Here is a 23,970-nt window from a genome sequence, read left to right as displayed (position 1 = left end):
TACGGCTGGACCACAACTTCATTTATAGACTCTTCTATTAACAGAAATTACTGTACATGAATACAGTAAAATATTGTATGTGTATATGTGTGAATATGTGTATATACCTCTTTGGGGTGTATACCCAGAGAAGTGGAATTGCTGAGTTATAAGATATGATTATCTCAGCTTTAATAACCATTCAATATCCTCTTTGTCGAGTTCCTGTTCAAACCTTTTTCCCATTTTTCTATTGGTTTTCTGCCTTTCCACTCTCTTAATGGTTTATTTTGAACGAACAGAAGTTCTTATTTTAATATAGCTCAATTATCTGCTTTTTAAACCCTATATGGATAATTCGCTTTTTGTATCTTATTTAAGAAATCCTTGACTACTTGACAATCATGAGAATATTTTCTTATGTGTTATTCTAGAAGCTGTGTTTAGTTTTACATTTAGATCTACATGCCATCTGGAATCAACTTCTGTGTATATGGTGTGAGGTAGGAGGTGGAATCAGCAAAAACAGCAACCACATAGTTAATTAGCAGGACAGAGAACAGAGGCTATCTGGGACATGGCAACTATTCGTTCCAGGAAAGTCCTGCAAACCAGCTTCTCCAGGCAAATATTTTATTTATCTAGGAAAGTATGTCTCTCCTGTCAGGATAGTGGATTTCTCACCTAAGCAAGCGGTTCACTTATAAGAATCAGTTTACTTAACCTGGACTCACTTTAAGGCTCTCTCTGTCTGCCAATCCTAAACTATTATGTCGCGGAATTTTCTAATCTCATTCAGTTCCCAGCCTTGAAAGATTTATCTTTAACCACTTTGGTCCAAATCCCAAAGCTCCAAATACCTTGCTTTGACTTTTGTCAAACGTAGACCTAACAAATTTAGTTTCCATAATCAACAGGTTTTGGGGTGGTCTTTTCAGGAGTTGACAGCAGACAGAGGAAAGGTGTGTTTGGGTCCTTAGAGATACCATTTACTGAAAAGACCACCTTTTCTGTATGCTATTGCATCTCACCTTTGTTAAAAATCAAGTAACCATACATGTGTTTTCTTTTATGCTTTCTAGTCTGTTCTATTTGTCTACTTTATGCCAATACCACACTGTCATAAATACTACAGCTTTAAAATGTCTTATTACCTAGGATTCTGCATCCCCAAACTTGGTTGTCTTTTGAGATTTTCTCGGCTGATTTTGACCCTTTGTATTTCCAAATAATTTCTGGAATCAGTTTGTCAATCTCCAGAAACACTTCCAAGGATTCTATTCAATCTATTGATCAGTTTGGGATAAATGTAATCTATAAACTACTGGATCTTCTAAATGCATGTATATTTATATTTGTCTTTATTTCTCTCACTAATGCTTTACAGTTTTCTCTGTAGATATTTTGTACATCTATCATTAGATTTATTCCTAAGTATTTTACGTTTTGATTAAATTACAAATGGTATCTTTTTGCTCTATTTTCTGTTTGTTGTATTCAGAGATCTTGCTAAAATGGCTCATTAAAGCAAATTCCTTATCTGTTATGGATTACCTACTTATGCGATCATGTCATGTGTGAATAAAGATCATTTTATTTCTTTCCAAACTGTGCATGTGTGTAAATACTTTTTGCTAGCAGAGTAGTATTTCCCCTTACTGCAATATATCTGGTTTATGTGTTTTGGGTGGTTTTTTGTGGAGTTGAGACAGTTGACAGAAGCAAGATTTATCTAACTCCTTTGAATTCCAATAGTTAATTAGTCCTGGGATTGGAAGCAGAAGACCTGAACTCACGTCTGTTATAACATAATTTTCAAAAGGGTAAAATTATGACTTTCATACAAATATACAATAAACATGTGTAAATTTTGAAAATTTAAGCCATTAATTAGGAAAGCTGTTAGATGTTAAAATCGGTTCAAGGGCTTCCCTGGTGGCGCAGTGGTTAAGAATCTGCCTGCCAATGCAGGGGACACGGGTTCGAGCCCTGGTCCAGGAAGATCCTACATGTCACGGGGCAACTAAGTCTGTGCGCCACAACTACTGAGCCTGCACTCTAGAGCCCGTGAGCCACAACTACCGAGCCCACGCACCACAACTACTGAAGCCCGCGTGCCTAGAGCCTGTGCTCCGCAACAAGAGAAACCACCGCAACGAGAAGCTTGCGCACCGCAACGAAGAGTAGCCCCCGCTGGCTGCAACTAGAGAAAGCCCGTGCGCAGCAACGAAGACCCAACACAGCCAAAAATAAATAAATAAAATAAATAAAATTTAAAAATAAATAGATAAAATAAAATAAAATAAAATCAGTTCAAAAGAAAAATCTGAACACAGATACAAATACAGGTGGTTCAGGAATGCTGAAGTAAATTTGCTAATAGATGCAAAATGGGTCAATATCCACCAGGAATAAAATGTAGTATTTGAATCATCTTTTCCATGGGGTGGAAATCAATTGCAAATTCACCAGACAACATTAGTTTGCATCCCATCAGACAAGAATCATTTATGTTCCACTCTGTCTTCTACAACTTACAGAATTGTAAAATGGCTCAATCAATAAAAGGTTCAGATTCCTTTAAAAAGAAACCCAACATTTTATTGAAAGGACACCCAATAATCAGATGTCCATTTTAACATGTTTATGTTTGTTCCCCACAAACCTATAGAATATGTGATTTAGGCATGTAAATTAACATCCTTAAATATCAACTCTTCCATTTGTAAAGTGAGAATAATAGTTCTTATCTTATGAAGTATTATGAGGATTAGGTGAAATGATGGTTATGAATACATTTGAATACTATAAAGATCTGTAAATGTAGATTTATTTAAATCTATCAGAATACTTATAAGAAAATACTCATTTTAAGAGGCACCAGTTCAAACTTGTTCCAGTTCTTAGCTATATTCCACATATTCCTCATTACGACTTCCTCAAGTTTACCATAATTTTCCATTCCCAGGGTCTGGGCTTGAATTTTCTGTTCAAAGTCTCTTCAAGAATCCAGGATAAATGCTTGCAATTTGCAATTTGTGTTCTCTTTGTCCACACATAAGGACCTCTGAATAATAAACTAAGCGTACTGCTTAAGAAGTAAGGCATGAATTGGTGCAAACACTGTGGAGAACAGTATGAAGATTCCTTAAACAAACCAAACACAGAGTTACCATATGATACCACAATCCCACTCCTGGGCATATATCTGGAGAAAACTCTGATTCAAAAAGATACATGCACAAAACAAACAAACAAAAACAAAACAAAACAAAACAAAAGATACATGCGTCCCAATCTTTACAGCAGCACTATTTACAACAGCCAAGACACGGAAGCAACTTAAATGTCCATCAAAAGATGAATGGATAAAGAGTACATATATACGTTTTATATATAATGGAATATATATTTATATAATGGGATAAATAATGCAATATTATTTAGCCATAAAAACGAATGGAATATTGCCATTTGCAGCTACATGGATGGACTTAGAAATTATCATACTAAGTGAAGTAAGTCAGATATTATACAACTTATATGTGGAATCTAAAAAATAACATGAATGAATCTATTTACACAACAGAAGCAGACTAACAGACCTAGAAAACAAACTTATGGTTATCAAAGGGGAAAGGGGGGGGTGGGTAAATTGAGAGTATGGGATTAACAGATACACACTACTATATATAAAATCGATAAGCAACAAGGATTTATTGTATAGCACAGGAAACTATATTCAATATCTTGTAATAACCTACAATGGAAAATAATCTGAAAAAATAATAATATGAACATATGTAACTGAATCACTTTGCTGTACACCTGGAACTAACATAATATTGTAAATCTAAATTTACAAATAAGTAAATATACTTCAATTAAAAAAAATAAGGCACAAGTAATGGGATTAATGTATCTTAAGAAGTGACTATCACTTCTTAGTCGTTGTGCTAGGTTTCCTATACACTCTATTTAATATAATTCAACACTTACAATAGCCCTGTAAGATATTATCCTCAAGGAGAAACTAAAGATCAGAAAGTTTAAGTACTTGCTCTAAAATAGTGAATAGGAGATTTGGGTTATAAATCCAGTCTACACAATTTCAAAGTCCATTTTATTTCTCTATACTTTGTACAAAGAAACTAAAGGAAGGCGAGCTGGGAAACAAGGTCTGTCCCTAAATTGAACCAAACCAAATAACTTCTAATTTCTATGTCCTTAGAATAAAGACACATACTAATTGGCAGCCTATTCACTATAGGTAGACTATGACCTTAAATTGGCAAAAGGAGACCTAGTAGAAGTAGGACCTGCAGGATGTAACTTTCTTTGCCTTCTCATTGCCAGGAATGCAGCTGATTCTTAATAAATAGATCTCTGATGTAATTGTTAAGCTCAAAAAATATGCTTCTAATAATCAGTAGCTAACACACTGATTGCCAACTTATTCTGTTGGTTTAAATCAGATTTTCTTTTCTAATATATATTAGCCAGAGAAGACGCAGTATTTTATTTGAACTCTGATCTTTTTACCAGGATATTTCCCTTGTAATTCTTTATTATAATAGTTCTGCTACTTTGGATTACAAATGTTTAAATTGACACTGTAATGAATCCTGAAAAACGGTTTTATAGATAGACATGTAGATATACATGTATATACAGATATAGATGTAGGTATACAGATATATGGGATGTCTATCTATCTATCTCTATATGATTCATATAGATATGATTACATATTCTCTCCAGAATGCCTCCAGTTTCTTTGGTCAACTTCTGTCATTTTTTTATGAGGATTCTAGAAGTCAAGTTAAGAATTTTACTTTTATTGCCATTTTGCAGAAGAGGAAAAAAGTAAATATAAACTAACTTCTCCAAGTTGACTAAATTACTTTCCAAATGAGGAATAGAAGGAAGCTGGTTGACTGACATTGTTTCCAGTATTTAATTGTGCTGAAACTTTATAATAACTGTGAAAGGGTCACAGACTATGATCCTAAAAGAAACCTTAAAAACCGTACGCATTTCTTCACAGCGAGTGTGCCTGCAGGCCACAGGAGCAACCCAATCTGAATATCAAGCATTTTCCAAATGACTGGATATGTCTCAGAGGGTGTAAGTCTTAACTGACAAAATTCCCTCACACACACACACACGCACACACACACACGGCCGAATAACACACGAGGCAGAGGTCTTCTAGAAGGACGAGAACATGGGCATGTAAAAGCTAGGTAAGGGACTAGAATCTTACGTTCTCAATCCCAGCGGCATGCTAGAATAACTTGGAAGAGCTTGTTAAATGACCAGCCCATTTCCAGAAATTCCAGTTCAGTTGCTCTATTACCAGTGTTAATTTTAAAAGCTCCCCAGTGACTCTAATGTGCAACCAGGACCGAGACTCACTTGCTGTAGGGATTTTAACGAAAGCCAGAAGGGATGAATAATTTTGAATGAGACACAAAATGATATCCCACAAATTATCTCCCAGTTTCCCAAGGGATCTGGTACCAGCTTTCTATAGAGAGGGCAGCTATGAGGAACTAAACGAGTTGAGGAAAGAGCTGGGTCTCTTGGGATGCTGTAAGAGAGTGAAAGGGCAAGCTGATGCTACTATACAGATGTAAGCTGTTATACAGAGGATGGATAAACAACAAGGACCTACTGTACAGCAGAGACCTACAGTCAGTATTCTGTGATAAACCATAATGGAAAAGAATACGAAAAAAAAATATATATATATATATAACTGAATCACTTCGTTGTACAGCAGAAATTAACACAACATTGTGAACCAATTATATTTCAATTAAAAAAAAAAAAGATGACGCTACTCTAGGTCCTAGGAATACAGTAGAACACAAATAAGAAGTTCTTTTCCCAAATTTCATTGTGGTGAATCAAAGTTGATGTGCAAGAATTCAAACCAAACAGGAGTTGCAGGCACACTGATACTGGGACCAGCTTGTTGAAGGTCAACAGCAGGATGGGATAGATAGTTTTCAGGATCTAGTGCACAATAAAAAGGAGGGACCACTGCTTAAAAAAATGACTAAGAATTCAAGACATCAACAACAGAGCCTTAAATCAAGCAGGAGGATTTCTTTAAGGGGAGAAACCGGTGACCCATGAAGCTGGTCCTGAACAGGATGACAGAGGAAGGGTTCCCCTGAGAGAATCTGGAAGATGGTCACACTTCTGGTGCACACCTGAGAGTCCTCGGAAGGGAAGAGAGGAATCGAGAGCAGGTGAGATTCCAGCCATCTTGATGTTGTGAACTTTGTTAAAGAAAATGTTTTGCACTTTTTAAGCAGCTTTAATTTTTAAAATTATATCCCAATGTCACACAGTAAAATTCATTATTTGGAGTGTACAGTTCAGCTTTTACCATCGAACATAGTATTAAGCGTAATATTGGAAAGTTACTTTTTCTAGGTGAAGAATTCTGGATTGACAGGTGTGTCTGTTTTTGCATGTCAGGACTTCAAAGATGTCACTTCATTATCTTCTACCTTTCATGGTTTCTGATGAGAAGTGTACTTTAATTCTTATGTTTCTTTCTCTGTAATGTCTCATTTTCTCTGAATGCCTTCAAGTTTTTTCCTTTATATTTAGTTTTCTGCAGTTTGGATATGATATGCCTAGATGTGTATATGTCTCTCTCGCTTTAAATGTATTCTGCTTGATGTTCTCTGAGTTTCATGGATCTATGTTTTGCTGCCTTTTGTTATTTTGGAAAATTCTCAGCCTTTTCATCTTCACTTATTTTTTATCCCCACTTTCTCTGTCCTTTCCTTCTGGGATTTCAATTATGTGTATTTTTCATCATTTGGTATCGTTGAATGGCTCTTCCATACTCTATTCTGCTTTCTCCTACTTATTTATGTAATCTTATATAATCTATCTTTTCTCTTTGTGTTTCAGCACTGGAAATTTCTACTGACCTATCTTCAGGTTCACTAATTCTTTCCTTGACTATGTCAGGTCCAATGGTTAACCTGCCTGTACTGGGGTGAATAGATGTCCCCCAACCACACAATATTCATGTCCTTCCCAGAACCTCAGATGGTAAACTTATTTGGAAATAGTTAAGATGAGGTCACACTGAAGTAAGTTGGACCTTTAATCCAGGATGACTGGTGTACTTATAAATAAGAGGTGAAGAGACAGACCCACAAAAAGAAGACAATGCCATCTGAAGACACAGAAGACACACAGGAAAAATGCCATGTGACAACAGAGGAAGAGATTGAAGTTATCCTTCCACATGTCAAAGAACACCAGAAACCACCAGAAACTAGGAGATAGCCATGGAACAGATTTTCCCTCTGAGCCCCCTCAGAAGGGACCAACCCTGCGGACACCTTAACTTTGGACTTCCGGCCTATAAAACTAGGAAAGAATAAATTTCTGATGTTTTAAGCGCCCAATTTCTGGTATTTTGTTACAATCGCTCTACGAAACTAATACACTGTCAAAGACATTTTTCTTATATGTGGCATCTAAAATATGGCACAAATGAACCTATCTGTGAAACAGAAACAGAATCACGTACATAGAGAACAGACTTGTGGTTGCCAAGGGGGAGTGGGGTGGGAGAGGGTTGGATTGGGACTTTGGGGTTAGCAGATACAAACTGGTATATACAGAATGGATAAACAACAAGGTCCTACTGTAGAGCATAGGGAATTATATTCAATATTCTGTAATAAACCATAGTGGAAAAGAATATAAAAAAGAATGTATATATATGCATAACTGAGTCATTCTGCTGTACAGCAGGAATTAACACAACATTGTAATTCAACTATACTTCAATAAAAGATAAATTTTTAAAAAGACATTTTTCATTTTTGTCACTGTGTTATATCTAGTATTTCTGTTTGATTCTTTTAGTTTCCATCTCTGCTGAAATTATCCATCTAATCTGGCATTTATCCTCTTTTTTCATAACCTTTCATAGTTCTATTAAATTGCCTTGATAAGTTCCAACATCTGTGTCATATCTGAGTCTGGTTCTGTTAATTGTGCTGTGTCTTGGCAGTGTGTTATGTGGGTTTTGTTTGTTTGTTTGTTTTTTAGTATGCCTTGTAATTTTTTCTTGAAAGCCACACATTTTGTGTAGGGCAGCAAAGACTGAGGTAAATAGATTTTTATGCGTGGAAATGGGCTCGTGTTTCCTTCTGCTGAGTCTTTAGTGTGGGGTTGGAATCAGTCTAGGGCAAGAGTCAGTCGAACTGGGTTTGGGGTTTGTTGTTGCCATGGTTACCCTGAGTGTACCACAAGCTTCAGCCTCCTCTAGTGTTTAGGGTGGTGACTGGTCTGCCAGAGGGTTTTTCTCATCCTCAATTTCTGTTCCACTCCCAGCTTTAAGTCTCCTCTTTACACTGTGTGTCAGGAGGGTCTTTCTCCTGCAGTTTTCCACTGTATTTGTTATTCAATGCTGATCTGACTGTTTGGGGTGGGAAGCAACATCCTTGCTATTCTGGATAAACCTCAGGCTTAGACAAGCACCATGTTCCTAGGCCTCGGGGATCTGGCCTGCTGTGCTCCTGCCCCACCCCCAGCTCTTGTTCCCAATTTATATTCCCGTCCCTCTCGCAGGCTCAGAGGACATTTGCTGTTGTTGTTCCCGTCCCCCAGCTGTAATGAGTTTTAACCAGTGACCTAACATCTAGAAAGCTCCTTACCCATCCTGCCTCCCAGGCTGTAAGGCTCTTACTGTGTAGGTGAAATGGGGGCTCATGCTTCTCCCACAGTGACCACTACTGTCCCACCCTCCACAGCCCTGCACAGTTAGGGATGCTTTCTCAGGACCCTCACCCATCTTTTTTTGAGCATCCAGGGAAGTCCAGAGCCTGCCAGTAGGTGTAAACTATTCCCATATTGGCAGCCCCCAAGGCCTCCACACTCTCTCCAGCCCCTACCTGCCCCTCCCAATGCACAAACAATTCTAGCTGAATTCTTTTACCTGTGTCTCTGGTTATATTTGCCCCAGGTAAGCAAGTGCCAGAACCACTTCTCTCTCTTCAGATGTCCATCTCTCCTTAGATTTGGGGCTAGCTCATTGCTCTGAAACCTCAGCTCTCTGATGAGTTTGTGACAAATCATGACCTCAGTTTGCCCAACACCTTTTGTGGTCCCAAGATCGGGACTGCCCTGGTGGCGCAGTGGTTGAGAATCCGCCTGCCAATGCAGGGGACAGGGGTTCGAGCCCTGGTCTGGGAAGATCCCACATGCCACAGAGCAACTAAGCCCGTGAGCAGCAACTACTGAGCCTGCGCTCTAGAGCCCATGAGCCACAACTACTGAGCCCGCATGCCACAACTACTGAGCCCGCACGCCTAGAGCCCATGCTCCGCAGCAAGAGGAGCCCCCGCTCACTACAACTAGAGAAAGCCCGCGCGCAGGAACGAAACCCAACACAGCCAAAAATAAATAAATAAATTTATATTAAAAAAAAAAAGAATGAAAAGATCATGTAGTCTTGCAGCTTGCCTTTGTCTGCTCTTTTTTTTTTTTTAATTAATTAATTTATTTATTTATGGCTGTGTTGGGTCTTCGTTTCTGTGCGAGGGCCTTCTCTAGTTGTGGCAAGTGGGGGCCACTCCTCATCGCGGAGCATGGGCCTCTCACTGTCGCGGCCTCTCTTGTTGCGGAGCACAGGCTCCAGACGCGCAGGCTCAGTAATCGTGGCTCACGGGCCTAGTTGCTCCGCGGCATGTGGGATCTTCCCAGACCAGGGCTCGAACCCGTGTCCCCTGCATTGGCAGGCAGATTCTCAACCACTGCGCCACCAGGGAAGCCCCTGTCTGCTCCTCATTTTAACTCCACCTGTAGCAGGTGTTCTTTTGGGTAACTCTGCCCCGAAGTTTTCTGATCACCTCTGGTGGAACAGACCCTGACTTGTGTGGCCAGGTTGCCCAACACACAAGCACTCACAGCTCAAGCTCCAAAGAACTTTAATAGCAACAATTATATAACACTGTCTGTGACCTTGCCAAAAACCCTGCAATTTCATAGCTGGAAGAATCCTCCAAGATCACTTAACACAATTATCCATTTCTCAGCTCAGGATATTCAGGAAGATGAAGTGACTTGCTTCACAAATTGGTAGCAAAACAAGAGCTTTTCCCAGATCCTTTGACGTACTTATCTCCCCTGTAATTTATTTGTATGCCTATTCATTTCTTAAAAAAAAAAATTCATCGCACGCTACTTCACGATGGGCCCTCTTCCAGCCACTCATATGAAATGGAGAGTCCGTGCCTTCCTGGCGGGTGCATCCTGGTGACTTCAGCAAAATGCCCAGTGTCAGTTTCTCCGCTCAGTCACGACAGAGATGCAGGGGGACCAGGAAGCAGAGAAGCCTTCGGGCCACTGAGACCACGGACGAGGACCCGCTCCCAGAACTGCTGCCTCTCGCGGATACACACGGCTCCCACCCCAGAACACTCAACTTTCTAAAACTTAGCTCCTCTCTCACTTCTGATTCTAACCTTGAATCAGATCCCCCTTTTAACAGAGCCTCTGAAAACCATGTAAAACTACTCAGCAGTCCTTGAACCCTCACAGCTGGTTACGAACTTATTCAGGAAAAGGTCTACCTTACCCCAGGCCCAAACATCTTCTCCAGCGATGGAGAAGCACCTCCATTTTCATAGTGGTTCTCAGTGGGGAACCTCCCAGGAACCATGGAGCCATGTCTGGAGACAACTGGGAAGGGGCGCACCTGGCAGCGAGTGGGGAGAGACCAGGGGTGCCGCTCGCTACCCTGCAGGGCACAGCACAGCCCTCCTCTAACACCGCTAACACCGAGCCCAAAATGTCAACCCCAAATGCCAACTGTGTCCAGGTTGAGAAATTCTCACCTAGAGCTCTGGTCGCCTCACACACAAGTAACCGTAACCCATGAAGCTCCATGGCCCTTCAGATCCACTCAGGAGAAATTAGTACAACTGCTTTAAATAGACTCAAATCCAGACCCTTTAGCGGATCCCAAATCACCTTGCTTGTTCCAGTTTCACCCCTAATGAGGAACTGCAGTATGTTATTCCACACACATAAATGCTCATATAAAATAAGGAATCTCAATCATCAATACAGGGTGTACACACCACCACTGGATTTCTTGGTAGTCTTCAAAACCACATGAAACTGCTATTAACATTAGCTGCATTTTCTGTCACACTTAATGATAAATAAATTATAGGTTTAAAAGCCTATCAAAATACAAGAAAGATATACTTTCCCCACAAACCTGGAAAAGACTGCACAAGAAACTAGAAATGTCAACATTGTGAAAAATACAGAATTCCCATTTTAAAATAGAATACTATCAACCCCAATTCTGAACTAAACCTATCCAAGATGTGATAGACTAAGGTATTTGGTCTAAATATCATCAGTTCACCTCTTGACCTCCTCAAAACTTGTATTCCCTAGTTGACAAAAACAGAATTGTTGATGCCAAGGGAATTCAAGGAATAAAGATCAGTTCTTTTAACACAACTGCTAAGGCAGTAAATAATTATGTAACACACACCCAGCTCACACCATAAAAAAGCCTGATGTGCATAATCAAGAGTAACCTTCCTTATTGAATTCTCGTCATGTGCTTCTTTGTGGTCTTCACAACTGAGATGCACAACCTTGAGAGGCAGGTATTATTTTCTCCAGGTTAAGATTTTTTAAAAAGCCTCCAGCAGGTAGACAACATGCCACAGGTCACACCGAAGGAAAATCGAATCCAGCTTGATGTAGACCCAAGTCCCACACCCTTTCTCCCACGGCCCTTTCTGCAGGGGGTCTTGGCACCTGGCGCCAGTACTTCACAGCAGGGCACACATCTGTTTCCCCACCCGCAGCTCCTTAGGTGGCTCTTCTACAGCCCATGCACTCTGAGAGTCTGCGGGCTCAAGGAGCACAGAAAAATCAAAGTTCACCAGAGCCAGGTCCCTAGCTAGTTCAGTAATATCAACTCACCTAACACGGCTTAATCTTGTTCACCTTCTTTAGAGTGGATGACACCACCAGATTGGACACAACTAGCTGGACCAGTTCCACTTAGCCAGTGACCTAAAATTGCCTTTGATCAGAAGCAAACGTGGTTTGTGGAATGGGCTGGTTTTAGATGCCAAAAAAACAAATACAATGATTTTTTTGGAGCTAGACAAACACTGGGAACGCTTACTAGCAACCACAAAGTTAGTGTATTTGATCTTCCACGCTTGACGTCAAGACAAGGTTTTTAAATATCCTAGTATTTGGCTAGCTCTCAACTTAGCATTAGAGATGTTTAGAGATAATTGTAGTTAATAATGTTGACACATAAAAGGAAAGGGGGTCACTTACAAGAAGAAAACATGCAGATTTAAATAACAAACTAGTACCAAGAGCAGTAGTGTTCAACCCTGACACACGAGAGAAGCCTTGAGAAATGCAAATGCCGAGCCCCACTCCAGACCAACTGAGTCAGAATCCTGGTGGACGGAGGGAGCAGTCGCATTGTTTTCAAACTTCCAGGGTCGGTTATGACGGACGGCAAGTGCTGAAAATGACGGCGGAGAGAGGGTTTGAGATAGGCGGTTCTGTGTGCAAACCTCAGCTCTGATATTACCAACTGCGCACGCTGAGAAAACCCATAAATTCTCTGACTTCCCCTTTCCCCCCAGTGATGCAGCGTAAGTGGTCTTGACCACTTCGTGGTGCCTTAAGGATGAAGGCAAGATACATCTGTCACAGAACACTGGGCCAATGTCATTATTACTCTTAAGATTCACTCTATCCATATTCTCTTAGAAGTAAAGGATTTAGTTCTAAAATGGGTAAACAGACCAGTCCTCAGAGGCCCTGAAACTACTCATCTTTGTTTCCTTCTATGATCTGGGTTGAAATCAAGTGACTTGCTACTGGAGCACGAAGGAGAAGGCTGCTGGTTCTGACTGCACCGAGGTGCTTTGTGGGCCAGAGGCTGGAGCTCTGAGCCCCCCTCACCGGCACGAATGCAGGGTTTTGCTAGGAGCCTGAACCGAATGGGCCTCCGTTAGCCACAGAATCAGAAGTAGGTAACGACTGCATCAAAACACCTGTTCAAAGTGACGCTAGTATCCAGGAAGGCTGCTAAGCACTTAATGCATTTGTACCTCACTTTGGCCCAATACCAGAGGTATAACCTCAACTTCACCAACAAAGGAATCGAAAGAAAACAGCGTGTCAAAAGTCTCCCAATTAGTAACTGGCATTTCATGCATCTGAAGCCATGTTTGTTTACTTGATTCAAAATCCTACTCTCTTAACCAGTGAATTTACTGTACCTGGAATGAAAAGAGAACACAACACAGAAAGGATGAAAGTGCCACCCTGGCTACAGTTTGATCTGCATCCTCCTAAGTTGGCTACTTCCTGGGTGAGCTAACTTACACATCTATGGCTCTAGAGAGGTATCAGTTGTCAGGTTTATGCAAAACAATCTTCTGGGATGTAGACTAATATGCAGACTTCCAGGTCCTACCTGCCAGTGATTCAGAAACTGTAGGTCTGCGATGGGGCCCCGAATCTGCCTTTTTAGCATTCATTCTAGGTTTCTCTAATACACATTGCTTCTATTTTGCTTCCTTTGAGAATTATGTTTCTATAGGTTATCTATGGCTTTTATTTTATTACTTTAAACCTATTGCCCTAAAACAGGAGGCTTTGGGCCAAAACAAGCCAGCCACCTGTTCTTGCAAATAAAGTTTTATTAGCACACAGCCACCCCTGTGCATCATCTAGGTCTGCTTTCATGACTGCAGAATCGAGTATTTGCAACAGAGCCTGTATGGCCAACCAAAGCAGAAAATATTTACTGTCTGTCCCTTTACAGCAGAAGTTTGCCAACCCCTGTCCTAAAATGACTCGACTGCCAGACTTTGGCAAAAGTGTGGACCACTGATTAATTTAGAAATGCTTTTCTGTATCTAACATCGTCTGAGTTGTTCAGCTTCTGGGATTCAATGAGCGCATGAAAATGTATTTTATTCATGAAAAACATATCATTCATGATGTCTTGAGCCACGCCTGTCAGACGAGTGCTTAAATAAATTACATTATCTCCTTTTCCTACCTTCTGATGAGCCGCAAGTCCAACAGCAAGAGAAACAGATTTTTCTCTAGCAGATGACCAAGAAAAGCAGGTGTTCTCCATCAAATCTGCAAGACAAATGGAGAAAAATCTGAGGAATTCATTAAGAATCCTTCTTAACTTATTTACTTGAAAAAAAAAAAAAAAGTCAGGAAAGGCACAGACCTTTCCCTGTTGCCATATACTTAAAGAAATATCCAGATTGAGGGGAAGGGCCAACCGACATTGGTGGAGGTAACTTCTTCCAATTGCTGACTGCCAGGAAAGTTAACCCACCTCTTCCTCCCCAACCCATCATTATGCAAAGGAAATAGTTGCCACATTAGGTCAAGCTCCTTTGGACCAGAGAGGGAAAAGGGGACAAATCATCAAGCCAGAGAAAAGAAAAGGAGATGAGTAAGATCATAGTCAAGTGACCAGAAGGATGTAGTTTGGACCAGCAGCAGGAGGAGATGGCAAAGAAGACGTAGATCAATAGGAACTCAGAGGTGATGAAAGAGGACCTTATACGGTATAGGCACGCAAGCGATGCTCAATGCTTGTTGAATGAATGTGCTTAGAAAAATAAAGCTGAATTGGGGGTTCCAAAGAGAAAAGCAATGCTAGGAGTTCAAAGAAGGAAAATAAAAACATTATTTTTTTACACATAATCATCCGGTATCGTATGAATTATCTCTAAGTATCTTCCCACTAGGGAAAAATAAAAGCCCAAATTCCTCCCTTCAAGCTCGGTTTCCTGGAGGAGTTAAAGGCTTGACCAGGTCTACACTACATTTTACGCTCATTCTTTTGCCAGCTCCTCTGGCGTAAGTGGCGGGGTTCCAGGATCCGCTGTGGCTCTCCCCACCTTGGCTTGGTGCACTGCAGGTTTCACCATATGCTTCAACAGGAAGTATGTACTGTTTGCGGGATGCTACTTAGCTATTTTTAAGAGCTGAGCTACATGCAGGTATTTATGACTAGGTCCTATTTAGGGAAACAAAATCACAGTGCGAGGGCAGTGAACGTTTTAACGACCAACGATGTGGCCTTGGGATGGAGACGGTCTGGGGGAGCGAGTGGACCAGGCTCATTCCTCAGCCCCGGGAAAGCCAGCAGCCGCTCTGGCAGGTCGTTGTGTCTGATGCTAAGAAATGGTCATCGCTGGCGGGAGTAGGGTTCTGAGCTCCTACCTGGATTGCAAGAATGGCAGGGATTCTTAAACACTATTCTTCATACCAAGGGACACATGGAGATTCTACTTTTGCTTCTATAGGTTAACCAGGAATCCTATAGAGTTTGTATTAGTCAGGATTCTCCAGAACGACCCTATGGGTAGGGTATATGTATAATGTATGTGTGTGTGTGTATATATATATATATTCCTATATGGGCACAGGATTGTGCTTTATACACATCAGTACACATCCCATACACATGCTCTAAGTACTCTAAGCCCAATTAACAATATATATTCCAACATACATATATAGGATATATGTATCCTATGTATGTGTGTTGTACATATAAAGAGATATATTACAAGAAATGACGAGGAATTGGCTCACACAGTTATGTAGGCTGGCGAGTCCAAAATCTGTAGAGCTGATGTCCCAGGTCAGCCAGGATAGACCCAGGAAGAGCTGACGTCCCAGTGCTAAGGTCATCAGGCAGGGAGAGCTATAGTTTGAAAGCCTCCAAGCAGAGAATTCTATCTCACCTGGAGGAAGGTCAGACTGCTCTTCTATTCAGGCTTTCACCTGATTGGATGAGGCCCACCCACACACCCACATAAGGAGGGCAATCTGCTTTACTTCATCCACAAATGTAAATGTTAATCTCATCCAAAAAAAAAAAAAAACCCTCCCAGAAAACACCCCAAATAACATTGGACCAAATATCTGAGCACTCTGTGGCCCAGTGAAGTTGACACATAGAATTAACCGTCACAGGGTTAATTCCAACTGAGCTGCCAATTAAATATTCTAGGTCCAATGCAAAGTGTTCTCTAATGCAAATTGGTTGACCTTTGATGAAACTTTGATTTTTGCATTGTAGCCAATCTGTGTTTATGAAGCCACTCACACCATTAAACAATCTTTCTGGATATTTAGAAAATGTCAATGCTTGAAAACGAGCTAGCCCACTTACATTCCATTAGGCAGCACAGAACATTATAAATAGAATAGATAGACATTTTCAGATTTTTTTTTTCATCTTCTTTGTCGGTTTTCTTCTTAATCTTAGATAAAACAAAATTTGAATAATTCAGGGTTCCCCATACACTCTCTGGGCTCTCCTACCTGTATATTTTCATTCACTCTCTCCTCGAGGCTTTGAACACATTATCCTACCAGCTCTGGATAGATTATTCATTTATTCACTCATTCGGGTTCCCTTCAAATACTCACTTCTCCATTAATATCTACTTGAACTCTCTCACTCAAAAAATCTTTGACTCATTTGAGAGGTCATATATTGTATTCCCAACTTTTGAATTCCACTTGCTTCTTTCTTTCTTTCTTCCTTCCTTTCTTTCTTCCTTCCTTTCTTTTTCTTGTTTTCGGATGTAGTATCAATGTTCAGATGAGTCTGTAAAGCTCCTTGAAAACAGAGGTAGTACATGATTATTTTTTTCAAGGGCTAACGTGAACCTAAGTACTCAGCGAATATTGAATGGATATGAATGAATGCACATGTGAGTGAGAATACGTAGTGAAACAATGTTTCTTGCTGAGCAGCTATTTTAGTAACACACCACAGTCCCCCCTGACTTTCCTGCCGGCATCTGACTTGCATATGGTCTTGAATCCTGGCAAGTTCTGGAAGGCATGCAGCCTGCTACAGCCGGCAACTGCCTAATCTCACCTCCCCACCCCAGCCCCCCTTGCTTTTTCCAGCCTTGAAGTCACCATCAGAGAGGCCCGTTTTAGCATTTCCATATTTCTACATAAGAGATAGCAGATTTCACATTTGGTAAAATGAGCTCATATAAAATTCAGCTGTGTCTCTTGGATTAGGTTATTTTGACCTTCAAGATGTTCAGGCAGGCCCATCTTTGGGAACTAGCTGGGTTCAGCACAGAGGAATGTAAATTATGAAATTATAAGGGCGCACCTATTTTTCTTTCGAGGTTTCTGGATGCATGTTAAACTTTTAATTATCTGACATTTTATTTTAAGTCTTCCCTTACTGTTTTGAAAGCAAAGAGAAGATGCAAAATACCTTAATTCTTACAGAAAACCAAGCCACCCCCTCCACTAAATTTTGCTGGGTATTCAAATTCTAACTTCACCAGGTAACTGAGTGAGATTATTCTTGGAGTGAAATGATGAAAATCAGCTCACTCAGATCTCTGTAACCTTTGAGCTAAATGAGAGAACATGAGAGAACACATCTTCTGATCAGACACATATATTGGCTGTAACTGCAGTTCGGGAGAAATTTTTCCAAGAACATCACAGGTTCTAAGTAGAGAGTGAGGTTCATTGCAGGGGCTTTCACGCCATGCACCAAGGTAGCTCAAAACAGTGGGAAAAAAACATTAGCTTGACTCAGCAATCTCACATACATCTTTGTTTTAAAACACTCAGGAGCTTAACACAAAATGAATCATTAGACCTAAATGTAAAACACAGAACTATACAACCTCTGGAAGAAAACAGGGGGAAAAAGAAATCTTTGCGACCTTAGGTTATGCAAAGATTTCTTAGATACAACACCAAAAGCATGATGTATAATTGAACAAATTGGTAAAGGGACATCATTAAAAATTTTTTAAGTCAGCTGTTTGAAAGACATTGTTAAGAAAACGAAAAGACAAGGCACAGACTGGGGGAAAATCTATGCAAAACATATAGGGTAATACTGATAAAATGACGACATTGCTTCTCATCAGATACAAAGCTGGGCAGAAGATTCATGATACAGCAATTTTAAAGTGCTGGAGAATAAAAGAGTAGAAAACGAAACAAACAAAAAAAACCCTCTGTCATCCTCACATAAACAAAACCTGTGAAAACTTCTCACCAGTCAACCTAACTACAAAAACACTTAGAGGAGTTTCTCCAGGCTCAAGGAGGAAGATACCTGTGGAAAATCGGGGGCTGGAAACAGTAAATATGTGGACAAATATTAAAAAGATATTTTATTTTTTTCTTCATTTCCTTCAAAGAAAATTGACTGTTATCAAGCAAAAATAGTAGCATACTACTGTGGGATTTATACCATAGTAAATAAAGTAAAATCATTAAGTAAATAAGTAAGTAAATTAAGTAAGTAAATAAGAAGTAAATTAATGATGACAGTAGTTCAATGCACAGAAGTGAGGTAAATGGCAATATACAGCGAAGTGGTAATAATTCATAAGAGATCAGGATTAATTAATTATGCACATTGAGGTTCTGACACCAAACATGAAAAAAAAAGAAAGAAAGAAAGAGAGAGAGAGGGAGGGAGGGAGAAAGGAAGGGAGGAAGAGAGAGAAAAAAAGACAAAGAGAAAGAAAAAAAGAAAGAAAAGGGAAAAGGAAAAGAAAAAAAAAGGAACTACAAAATTTTAAAGCAAATAAAGTACAGCTAACAATCCAACAGAGGAGATAAAATGGAAGACCAGAAATACGTGTTTAATCCAAACACAGACCACCAGCCCTTTCATTTATAACTATTCTTAGAATTAGAAATATTTCATGCAACTGAAATTTATACTCAGCTCATCAAAAAATATTGATTGATTGGCAATCTGTTAGCCACGACATCTTTAAAATCCTTTGAATATTCTGAGGTCCAAAAGACAATGTTTTACTATCTCTTTATGAAATCCAAGTTCTGAAAGATGCAAGCAGAACTCCAACTTTATCCTTCATGTCTTAGAAAATGAAAGTGACTAGATAAACAAGCAAACCTTCAAAAGACCTATTATTGATACATCTCAGTGAAATATATCTCATCAAGGTTTTACCCTCCTCCCATCTAGTTTTAGGGGGAAAAAGTAAGGTTTTGATTATTTCTCCTTAAGTTGCTCTTTGGGAAGTCACCAGCATCTTATTCCCAGAAAATGGATAAAATATATCCAGCTCTTGGTATTTTTTTCTAAATAAATTGAATTGTGGCTTATTTGATTTACAAAATTTTTAAAGGAAAAAAAAAAAAAAAGACAAATATACTCTAGCTACAAAACTAGTTTTTAAAAGATTGGAGGCAAATAGCCTCAGAATAACCCTGAACATTCCTTTGATGATACATTCCCCAAGAAAATTTTTTTAAAGTAAATAATTGTATATGTATTTGGTTAGTGCAAAAGCTGATTGTCTTTTCAGACAACCTTCTTGATGTGGTTGGAAATTGTAACAAGTTTGGAAAGCAACTGGACATTTTATAGCTTAGATATTCCCTCCTTTGCTTTCTACTTTCAGAAATGGAATACTTCGTGATAGACAGAACAGCCAGAGGCATGAAACTCAACCGGGAAGAAATATTATAAACTACAGATAGCCTGTACCCTTCTGAATGATATCCCTTCATATGTGTTGGGCATTTCTTTCCCTGGCTCTTCCACCCAATTTCCTTTGCAAGCCACAATAGAGTACAACCAAGAAAATGTTTCACAACATTTCTGAAGATGCCAGTGAGAAATATTGTATGTATTTACTACTGTACTTTGATATTTGACTGAACCTGGAAAATTACATTGGGTTGTTGGTGGTTTTTCTGTTTTGTTTTGGTACAAAATTACTTCTTTCCAAACGAGGTAGGAGGAGATGAAAGAAAAGGATATCCTATTAATGCAGTGGTATTACTGCGTTAAACGATCATCAGGGAGGAAGGTCTCAAGTGCTTGTGGGGAAGTGAAAATTGCATCCAGGGCTGCTGAGGGGTTTGCAGAAAGCTGCACTTACTTACCGTCCCCGTTAAGCACCAAACAAGAACCCATGGAAACTGTTCCACTTTGGCAAGAGGAGAATCAGTTTTGGTGATTGAATGGCCCAGGGCCTTGTCCAGTTTTTGGTACTACAGCCAAAATGTACTGTGGATCTGTCTTTTTCTGTCAGCAAGGCCTTTGTTTCCAGCATTAGAGCAGATGTAACTGAGCCATGAAGCTTCTCAGGATTTCTCTTTGTCTCAGTCACGTCAATTCCATCGCTGTTACCAAGAGTAACAGCGATGGAATTGGCATTCCCTCATCGCCTCAGCGTGCGTCTGCCCTTCCATGGACCAACCAAATCCATCTCTTCCCATCTTCTCACACCTGCCCCTACCTGGGTATTTTAAGAAGAAAATAACAGAATTTGGTTATATCCCTCCCAAAGTACCCAGGGAATGAGAACATATCATTATTTTAAATTGTTCCATGGAGCTAAGTCTTCATCACATTGCATTTTTTAATTACTTGGATAACAGGGGGGAGGGTGGGAAACGCGGGGTTGCTCATCAACAGACGTAACGTTTCAATTATGCAAGATGAGTAAGTTCTAGAGATCACCGGTGCAATGCTGCACCTAGAGCTAATAATGCTGTATTCTACACTTAGAGTTTTGGCAAGTGGGTAGATCACATGTGTTCTTAACCACAATGAAACAAAATGAAAAAAAAAAAGCCTACTTGGAAAACACTAAAATAATAATATAGTAACAATAACTACCTTTTTGTGTATTACTTTATACCAGAAAGTGAACCAACTCTACATATATTTGCTCTATTTCTCCAATACTCCTCCTAATTTAAAAAAGGGTTAAACAGAGTCTTAAAGAGCTTATTAAAGCAACTGACTCAACTCCGTACATAATTTGCAAAGCCTGGACTGGCCCCTCAGTCGGGGTGATTCCAAAGCCTGCGCTGAAGCTGAAATTTAATGCAGACACTCAAATCACCTTGATGTATCCTTACTCTTCTTAGAGACTAGCAGCCTGTTTAGATTAGGACAAAGTATCAAATGTCACAAGACAGAATTTCCATTTTATCCGTGAAAAATCAAAGGAGTTTTTAACTTAGGGTATTTCTCATCTTAATTGCATCTGATTCTGATTGCTCCTTCATTCTGTCTCCACTTTGTGTAAATATACCCATCCTGCACTGCAATGAAATCTTATTAATTCAGACCGGGCTTGTTTGGAATTTGTGATAATTTGACTGAGACAGGCTGGGCTTACATTAACTTTTCTGTTATCTAAGAAGAAAGAATTTTTGAAGAAAGTGAATTCTATTAGAATGATTTCCTGGAGTTTAATCTACCTAAGAAAATATAGCAATTCTCCAGAACCCAGCAGCGACAATTTGCATATAAATGATTCGTTTTCAAATATCTCTTATGAAGTGATCGAAGACAGCCCACAAAACATGGCAGCACTCAAACATTACTTCAAGTTACCCTACATGGTTCAAAGAACTTACAAAAGTAAGGGACTTCCCTGGTGGCTCAGTGGGTAAGACCCTGTGCTCCCAATACAGGGGGCCTGAGACTAAGACCCAGCACAGCCAAAATAAATAATTTAAAAAAAAAGAACTTACAGAAGTAAAAATTTAAGAGACCACCTATCATAATACAAGCTGTCCATTCCCCCAGTTATTTTCAAATAACTTTACAAATGCACTTGTTTTATGTGCTGTTTTTTAAGTCATGTTTTGTGAATATCTCTGGGGTTGGTATGCCCGTAGCCTTTGAAGAAGCTGTACATTGCTCTACGAATTTTATTTGTTTTCATTTGTTCTAACCTGAGCTTTGGACTGAGAGACAAAGATACTAATCAGGGCTCTGCCTTTGATACAGTTGGAGTTTGGGCAAATCATTTTGTCTCTGAACCTATTTCCAGTAAAAATAGATAAAGTATCCAACTTACATGTGATAGTGAAAAAGTAGATGATGTAAAGCAAAGGGAAGCATCTAACATTGTACCTGGCACCAGAGCAACAGTATAATAAGTGAGCATTTACTTCTCTCCGTCCTTTCCTTACACACCTGCCACCCACTCTGGGCATCTATGTGCAGTAAAGGTGGTTTTAAAAGTGACCAAGGAGGGACTTTCCTGGAGGTCCAGTGGTAAAGACTTCCCCTTCTAGTGTAGGGGGTGCGGGTTCGATCCCTGGTCGGGGAGCTAAGATCCCACATGCCTCCGGGCCACAAAACCAAAACATAAAACAGAAGCAATATTGTAACAAATTCAATAAAGACTTTAAAAAACGGTCTACATCCAAAAATCTTTAAAAAAAAAAAAAAGTGACTACAGAGATGAGTGCAAACGACGCTGCCCATCTGATTCCATGCCCACCTGCTTCCCCCTTCCTCTCTGAATACCCAGCCCTCACCCCTCTCCCCATCCCAAGCCAATTCTCTAGAAAAGACTTCAGAAGACTCAGAAGGGTCTTATAGAGTTTTAGACATATAGCATATAAGACCAACAAATAACAACGGAAAAATAATAATAAAAGCATTGGCGCATGCCCGGTAAAGCTGCTCCACTGCTCTAAACCTCAGTCTCCACGTACCACCGAGAAATGAAGAAGAGGAAGAGGGAAACGAAGCCGCTTCAGGAAGAGGACGATTTCCTCTGCTGCCTGGGACTTTGCGCTGCGACCAAACCGTGTCTTTCCTCTTGATCCTGGTCTGGTTATGATGTGGATTGCCGGTCAGGGGCTCTCTGAACCGACAGATCCAAGGGCCACTTGGACGGCAGCTGTTTTAAGCAAATACTTTCAGAATCTGGCAAGGGTTCTCAGTGCCACTGTCATCAGGATGTGTTTCACAGTCACCAGAGTCATGATGAAGTTTGTGGATAAAGATGTAAACTTACAGTTGTATCTGTGCTTGGCCCTGGGGGATGCACAGATCATAACATCCATTGGGATGGAATGAGAAGCGCATTTTCTCATGTCAGTTTGCACAGAAATATGCAGCTGACGCGGACACTCTGCTCCTCCCCGGGGCAACTGCGGCCAGGAGGAAGGAGAGAAGGGGTAGCACACTAGCAATCCAATGCCTGCAGGTTCCACTCACAGTAAACCTTGCAGTCACCATGGTAACACTGTGGTAAGAAGCATCATCCCCATCACAATTCCCCCTCCTCCTCATCATCATGTCATCCTTGATCTACAGACAGGATGCTGAAAAGTCGGAGGTGGTGAATGATTCACCTAGATCCCGGAAGCCACAGGCTCATTTCTACACACGGCGCTGTGCAAACACCCCCAGTTCAAAGAAGGCAGCTGTGGCATTTGAACCCACTTCTGCCGCTTATCGGCGTGTCTCTAACGACATTTTTTTTTTCTGAAAAATAAGAGGGTTGAGTGAGATAATACATGTACGAGGTATAGAGCTGTGTCTGCTCCAAAGTCGATACCCAGAGGAAGATCCTTTCCACTTACACTCCCTCCCACCAGCTGTCTTTTCTCTTCCAACTGACAGAAGAATCGGGAAACAAATAAGAATTGACAGCACGCCACAGTACTACTGCCAACTCTAGAAGTTTGGGGGAACCAGTCTTCCTCTTTAAAACACTTCAGGAAAAGACAGAAAAGAGACTGTATAAGCAGCTCTGATTTTCCTGTCTATTGCTGCACTTCTGAACTTCACCACTAAAATAAAGCCCGCCAGCCAGCGCAGTCTGAAACGGCTCTCTGATCTCTGATCCAGTACAAACACAGGAACTAAATTATACTTCCAACCAATCAATCCAGGTCCTCTGAAAAGGAAAAGCATTTTCCTGGACTGACAGATGAACTTGAATCAGAAGAGAATGCTTTACATTCACAGGTGGGCCAAGGAATTCACAAACCGCAAGACAGGGCAAAAGTCCCTACCCCCAGATTAACCCTGACTCTGTTCTCAAGGCAGGAAAGAGACATAGAGTGCAAGGATTTTAGAGTAATCTGAAGGCACCTTTCATA

General features: G+C 40.2%; 1 long non-coding RNA gene across 1 annotated transcript in view; it reads right to left on the bottom strand.

The window, feature by feature from the left end:
- Positions 1-9,801: 9,801 nt before the first annotated feature.
- Positions 9,802-23,970, bottom strand: part of LOC309650938 — a 176,184-nt gene continuing 162,015 nt past the window's right edge. The window contains exon 3 of the long non-coding RNA XR_014257838.1: positions 9,802-14,181. This is a non-coding gene — a long non-coding RNA (uncharacterized lncRNA). The remainder of the gene's footprint in view (positions 14,182-23,970) is intronic.

This window comes from Balaenoptera physalus (genome assembly GCF_965194825.1).
Source record: "Balaenoptera physalus genome assembly, chromosome: 20".
NCBI classification, from domain to species: Eukaryota; Metazoa; Chordata; class Mammalia; order Artiodactyla; family Balaenopteridae; genus Balaenoptera; species Balaenoptera physalus.
The sequence above is the reverse complement of the archived record's forward strand: the minus strand, read 5'-3'. Positions and strand labels throughout refer to the sequence as shown.